Source organism: Loxodonta africana, chromosome X (genome assembly GCF_030014295.1).
Source record: "Loxodonta africana isolate mLoxAfr1 chromosome X, mLoxAfr1.hap2, whole genome shotgun sequence".
Taxonomy (NCBI): domain Eukaryota; kingdom Metazoa; phylum Chordata; class Mammalia; order Proboscidea; family Elephantidae; genus Loxodonta; species Loxodonta africana.
In genome coordinates, this window is record NC_087369.1 from 153,229,931 (window position 1) to 153,237,844 (window position 7,914).

Consider the following 7,914-nt stretch of genomic DNA (forward strand, 5'->3'; position numbering starts at 1 on the left):
TTCGTCCGTTTTCACTCATTTGATTGGCTTTCCACCTCTACAGTATAACTGCTGACGCAGGTTGAAACTTTAACGGGGGAAAAGATTGATTGGCTCACCAGTAACATTTGTCTCTTGGGCTGGCAGTGAGCACAGAGGAGCCATTTATGCAATCTAATTATTACGTCAATTGGGGGATGGAGTAATGTTTCCCAGATGCCATTTGGCACCTGGAGAGCTGCAAATCAGCACTATCATATAAGAAACATTAATATAGACCATTGATTGGATTCATTAATTTCCACCACCGCCCCGCCCCCCTTTGGCTTCTTATTTTGGTTTGAAATGCAAAAGCTTTGCTCTGCCTCTCCCAGCTGCCATGTTTGGACAGGGGAATAGATTGATTAGATGTCTTTTACAATGAAATGTACTTAAGGAATGATGTGCATTTCCGAATTGCTGTCCCTTCTCCTGACCTTATGTCATTCAAAATATTCATGGCCAGTGGGACTGAGACCTGGGTTCTGAAGAAACCCAAAACAGGCAGGAGGGAAGAGCAATAGGAAAAGATGCTGTTGCAATTCCTGCATCCTGGGTCTGTAGAATATATGCTTAGAGCTGCTTCATCAGGCCTTTGTGATCAATGTCACAAGAGCTCCTTGGCATTAAAGCATCCCAAGCCCCCAAAGAGGGCTTTTTTTTTTAATGTTTCTTTTGATCAGTAACTACAATTTGGGATTAGCCTCAACAGAAATGCAGGGCTCTACAACCTGAGTGAAGAGGGTGTTAGGATATCGGGGAGGTTTATCATGTCCCCTTTTCTTCCTCATTACCCTTCCACAAATACTTCTCCTCTTGTAGGCAAATCCCTGACATTTCTTTACCAAGTGACAAAAGCCTTTCATCCCACAACTGGAGACCAAACTTAAAATGTAGCTAAACCCAATGAGAACGTACATAGATATGTAAATTTATACTAAGGAGTAAATGACTGCTACTACAGACTCCTAGATGGACTATCGGATTTGGAAAGGGCTTCACAGCCTCTGGCCCAAACCCATTTATTTAAGGGGGGCCGCGGAGTAAGAACTGACTTTTGCAAGGTCTTACAGCAGTTTTGTAACAGATTTTTTTTTTCTCAAAAAAAAAAAGGTTTTAATAGAGGGCCACCTTAAGGGCATTGAAGACAGATTTTTATGACCAGTTTTAACAAGGGCTAGTTCTGGAGCATTCCAAAGCTGACCATAACATCAGGTAAATCACTAAAGGAATTAAACGTAGTCTATCAATCACCACTGCTCAAAACACATTCTTCCCTTGGCCTTCTCTAAGTGGTATTCACCAGAAGTCCATGTGTCTTATTCCTCATTGCTCCTTAGCATCTAGCAGACTGCCTGCCTCATAAAGGGCACTCAGCAAGTGTTTGATGAATGACGGAAATAGGAAAAGCTTTGCACTGAACCTTCCATACTCTCTCACCCTGCCTTCTGTGTACACATTGCTGAAAAGGCTGCCTGGGTTAGGGTCATTGTCCTTGGTGGAACTATTGATTGTGTCAGTGTTCAGAGAGCAAAGTCAAGGCTACCTAGTCTACTTAGGGTTGAACCCACAATCTTAGGCCTCCTTGGAGAATATGAGGAGCTAGCCAGACTGCAATCTGAGATGTAAGAAGCAAAGATCATAGGATCTGTATGTCCTTGAAGTCTAGAGTCACAAGTCTATCTCTGGGCATTGTGGGCATCCTAAGGCAGGAAATGTAGCTTCCAATTGGGAGCCAGCACAGCTTCCCCAACAAACTTGTCTCACTCTTTTGGGAAAACCATCCTTTGGCTGTGGTTTGGGCTATAAGGCAATAGTAGAGGGGGTACCACAAGGTTTTGGACAACCTACTTGTATACTCATGGCGTGTGGGAGTAAAGTAATAAGATTTCGACCTGTCAGGATCTGCCATTGGCTTCAGTCCCACGGTGCCCACTCCCACCAGCTCTACCTGCTTGTTCTCTCCCTTTGGTGGTTCACCTGTGCTCACCTGCAGGGGCTGGGGCCAGGCATGGCCCCTAGCCTCCAGCATGCCTACCTCTCATCGGGCTGTCTTGAGTAGGTCCCACTGCTCATGCCTTCTGTGCTTCGTGGCAATAGTTTTCATTCAGGAATGACAATGGAGAGACAGGGCAGCCCTTGGGGCAGGGCTACCCATCAGCCCCAGAGGAAAACAGAATCCAGAAGCCGAGCCCAGTCCTGATGGCTGATGGCTCAGTATTGGCTGAGAGTCTAAAGAACCAATGAAAGGGAGCCAAAGATGCAGTATCTCTTTCCATTAAAGAGACACTTCCACCTGTGATTGGCCCCAGAGTACTTCACCTCAGGGTTCTCCCATTGGCTTAGAACAGCATGCTGGCAGCCAGGGCACCCTGTGGCAAGCAGGCACCTACGTAGGCACGCAGTCAGGCATTGTCTGCTGCTGGGCACTGAGGGAAGAGGCAGATCGAGGAGGAAATACCAAGTCCTCCCTCTGCTTAACTGGTGACATCTTGGGGGCCCACCCATTTCTCCTTTCAGTGCGTCTCCCCTCGGGCTGGGCTTGCTTGCTGTCCTGGTCCCATTCCCCAAAGGACTTCGATTCCCAGGTCTGGTGGTGACTGGCAACTCAGGGTAAGATGTAGCCTTTTCTCAGGATTATTTGCATTGTCATAGGGGATTCCTGAAGTCTGAAAAGCTGTGATGGCCCAAAGAAATCATAGGATAATAGAATTTTTGTGCTGAAAGAGAACTTTGGGATAGTTCCCATTTTGCAGATGAGGAAGAAAACTGAGGTGAACTCAGGGAGGTAATGAAATTTGGTCAAAGTCATACAACTAGTTAGTGGCAAGTCTCCTGACTGTAGGCAAAGGCACTTTCCGATGCATCACAAATGAATCTCTAACAGTGGTATTTCATGTATTGTTCTTCAAACCGCAGGTTTCCTGTCCCTGGGAAACTTCTAGTCCCACTGGGGTGATCTTTAGACCACAAATGTGGCTTAATGAGTTTTCACTAAGTCATTAATAATGACTTTCCCGTTGAATTTTCAGCTGTGTCTTCAATGATGGAGAAGGAGGCTTGAGCCATGGGCTTTCTCTCATTGTTTACTCTTTTCTTGTGCTTACCAATCCGACAGTAGTGAATTGACTGCCATCAGGGCTATGGAGTCATGTAATCAACTATCTCCGCAGGAACTTGTCCAATTGGGTACCCTGGCCACTAGCACCATGACGTTTGAGCCATCGCTGTTTGAGATGCGGCAAAGAAGCAAGCCAATTACTAAATGGAAAAAGGTCTTAGCCTAAGCTCCTGCCACATTAATATGAGTGCTTCATTTTTCAGGCATTTATCCTCTAAATCCCCTTTAGGTTAGAGACCTGGGTTTATTTGTTCGTATGTAAGATGAGCCCCTGGAGAGTCCTGAAACCCTGGCCATGGGTAGCTCTGCACCATCGACAACAACGGAAAGCATAAAAGGATTTTGATTGCTCAATCCAGCCTCCTCAGATTGCTTCTGCTTTCACTGATGCTTCTGCTTTCCTCATTCCCCTTTTCTTATCCTTTAAAGGCCAACCAAGTTCTGCCTTCTCTGGGAATCTTCCCTTACTAGTGATGCCCACATCAATCTCTCCCTCTTACTGCCCTTAAGCCCGTCCCGAGAAATACATTTAATTATATTCTATTTTGTATTTCTCACTATTGGTTTCATATATATCAGTCTCATCTTCTTAACCACCAGGCTGTAAGTTCCATAAAGGCAGTTCCCCACAATTTCTGGTGAGCATTTGAATTAGGCTAGAATCATAGCTTTTGTAATGACCTGGGAAGATGCTCACAACATACTTAAGTGTGTAACTCAAAATACAAAACCCTATGACCCCAATTTTATAAAGAAGTGGAAGACATATTTACCCGATTTTCCAAATTTTCAACAAGCAGCATGTATTACTCTTATGAGAAACAATAAGCATTAGTTAAAAGAGAATCGTAGATTCATGGTTGCTGAAAGTTACAGCGGGAAGCAATCTTGGAGAGCGTGTAAGTTCTGTTCCCTTGTTTTAAGGACAAAAAGCCTGGGGCACTGCTGTAGGAGATACTGACTCATAGTCTCCACTCTCTGGGAGAAAACAGCTTGGTGCCCTGGAGCTCTAAGGCTGTGCCTCCTAACTCTCCTTGAATCTCCCTTCCCTGCTGGGTTTCACCTTCAGGCATTGGTCCTGGAAGTGGCCCTGTGGTTTTGCTACTTCAGAGTTTTCCATGACTCCTTAGAGTCTCCTGGGGGAAGTGTGAAAGTTTGGCTTTGACTCATGCTCTAGTCCCTTACTAGTCTCTCCTGGAGCTCCCTGTTTTGCCTCTGAAGCATCTCAGCACCACAGGGTATTGTACTCATACCCAAGGTGGCAGGAAGCAAAAACATCTCCACGCATAATTAGCAACATAAACTCACTTTTTGGGGAAGGTGGCCTCAAACCAGGGCTTTCAACCCAGTTCATTCAGGTTCAAACCCCTGCTGATAATTTGCATTTCTAACAAGTTCCCTGCTGAGAATTTGCATTGCCACTGCAGATATACTTAATCAGAATCTACAGTTTAACAATATCCCCAGGTGATTCTTATGTATAAATTTCTGGGAGCTTGTTGGAAATGCAAGCGCTAGTTAGATCTACCTCATCCACAGCCTCATGGTCAAGAGAAGGGTTGGCCGCTGATTGGCCCAGGGTTCATCACCTCACCCAATGCTGGCCATCCATGATCTGGTAGGAGACCCCGGTGTTAGCTTTTTCTAATTGTGTTCCTTTTGCCAACAGTGGAATCTAATATGCCCACAGTTGGACACTATTGGCTAAAGCTATGAAGACACGTGTTAAAATGTACATTTGTCACTTATTTAGGAGGATAAACATATATAATACATTGCATCCATCCATGCTTCTAGCCTTCCACCTATCCAACAAACAACACTGGTTTCTCACTACAGATCATCAATCTCTTATTTGTAATTCCAAAACCAAAAATCTCTGAAACTGCCCTTCTGCCCCAATTCTCATAAATTTAGCACTAAAACTCATTTTAAGGAACCTTAAGATATTGAGTCTTTATTTATCCCACTTAGTGTGAATATTCATATATTTTGCCACAAAAAATTAATGTGCTTGGTTATGAGGAGTTATGCCACAACCTCCTGGAAGTAATATGTAAAATAGGTAAATTGATAGAATTCACAAAATTCTGCATTTTGAAACACACCTGGCCCCAAGAATTTTCGATAAGGCACTTTAGCCCTGGAGGATCTGTGAGTGGGGTGGGGGAGGAGACCCTACCTGAGTCATTCAGGAGCAGAGGAAGTTGCACAGTGAAGGGAGTAGGCACTCAAGTCTTTAAAGTGGGAGGGCTTGCTGAGCTTCAAGCAAAGGAAACACAGTTGGGTCACGCAGTCATTGGTCCAAAGGACATGAGCACAGCTGAAAACAGAAGACAAAATAGTCAGGAGAAGGATAGAACTGAAATGGAACAGGAATAGTCTGAGAATGGGGGAAATGAGGAGGGGCCTAGGTAGCAGCAAGGATAGTATCTTTGACTTCAGTCAATCGGCTGACAGTTGTTAGGCACAAGGATGGGTCAGGCTGGCTTTAAAGATGGGGGGTTGTGGCAGACAGATACAGAGAGGAATGAGATACAATCTCTGTCCTCTCTTTGTTTAAAGTCTAGAATCCCATTAGCAGGGAGCAGAGTCCTGAGAGGTCGGATGGAACTTTTGTTCACATTAAAAAAAACCCAAACCCGTTGCTGTCAAGTTGATTCTGACTCATTGCTACCCTATAGGACAGAGTAGAACTGCCCCATAGAGTTTCCAAGGAGCAGCTGGTAGATTTGAACTGCTGACCTTTTGGTTAGCAGCAGAGTTCTGAACCACTGCTCCACCAAAGATTTGTCACAAAGATTTGTTGTTGGCTTTTTCCTACCTCTATTTTTTTTCAAAATTTTAAAATTGTGAAATATGCTGCACATGAAGAAAAGTGCATAAATCATAAATGTACAGCTTAGTCAATAAAGCATCTGTGTAACTATCACCCAGTCAAAAAATAGATTAGCAGCAGCACCCCGGATACCCAACTGTGCCCCTTCCTAATCACAACTTCCTACTCTCCCTCCTAAAAGTAACAACTATTCATAAACTACTTCCTTGCTTTTATTTATATGTGTACACCTAAGCATGTATCCCTAAATACTATAGTTTTGCCTGTGAGTGATTTTATTTAATAATTCAATATGTACTCTTCTGTGTCTGGCACCATTCAACATTATGTTTGTGAGTTTCATCCATGTTGTTGTGTACTTACTTTGTTCCTTCTCATTGCTGTATATGCCACAATTTACTTAGCCATTCTACTATAGATGGACATTTGGGCCATTTGCAGTTTGGGGCTATTATGACTAACATTACCATGGACATTTTTGTCTGACTTTTGGTGCACATGTGCATATACTTCTGTTAGGAGTGCAGTCTCTGAGTCATAGGGTCTATACATGTTCAGCTTTGGTAGATGGCTGCCAAAGAGTTTTCCCAAGTGCTGTACCAATTTACTCTCTTCTGTTACTCCAAATCATTTTTTTGTTACTCCAAATCATTATCAACACTTAGTATTGTCAGACTTTTAAAATTTTCATCATTTTGGTGGATGTGTAGTGGTATCTCTAGACGGTTTAGTTTGCAATTCCCTGGTGACTAATGAGATTGAGCACTTTTTCATATGTTCATTAGCCTTTTGGATATCCTCTGTTGTATAATACCTATTAAATTTTTTTTTTGCCTATTTTTCTACTAGATTGTCTGTCCTTATTCATTTGACAGTTCTTTTATAAGTTCTAGATACAAGTCCTCTGCTAAGTTCTCCAGCACTATGGCTTCCCATTTCAGACTCTTCGAGTCTCATTTTCCTCTAATTTCTATCAGGCTCCCCAGACCCAAATGACTCCCATTTTGCTAAGGTCTTAACAAGCTCAGCCAGGCCCTGGGAGGCACATCACTAAGGCTGTGGATCTGTTCCCTTCTCCCTTTCTCCCTCCACTGATTTTCCCCTGTCTCTTTCTCACTCCCTTTCCTCATTCTCAAAGGGCTACTTATCATTCATAGGGCTGATAGAAATAAACTTCTTTTAGCCATGGTGCCAAGACTGTCAGATTTGCCATGTGCTACTCATAGATCAGAAAATCTTCACACTGGAAAGGACTTTGGAGATCATGTAGTTCTCCTCCCTTGGTAATTGGAAGCTCTGAAAAATTAAAGGACTTGCCCAGGATTATACTGCAAGTTAATGACAGAGCTAAGACTAGAACCCAGCCTCTTACATCTGTATCCCAGCTTTTTCCACTCCACTATGCTATGAAAGACCAGGACACATAGCTGCATATTGACTAGAGTGTCTTTTTTTCCCCGCTGGAAATAAGTGCTATCTTTGTCTGTGTAACAACGTAATCAGTAGAGACTATGGCTCATGTCTGTCTGGACCCAGGTTGAGAGATCACATCACCTCTGCTACTTTCCCATCTCCTGGCTGTCAAAGCCTGAAGGACAACAAATGGCTTGAGTAATGAGATGAGTTAAGATAGTGTCTCCCACGCTGAATTATGTGCCAGTTCCAGGACTACAGGATTCTGCCACAATCCATTTACACAAGAAATTAAATTGAAGATCGCAATGTAATATTCATATATTAAATCCTGGCGGACAATCAAAGTAATTAAGGCCAAATGCTCTGAATCATCCTGTGGCATCACGAACATTCTATTGCTGGGTTTTTAGAAGGACTTATTTCTACAACCAATTATCCTGGAAATCATTAAGGTTCTTTTGGAATGTGAATAACTTGAAAGCCACCACCGTACCCAGTACTATTTAAACCCGTTTACCCC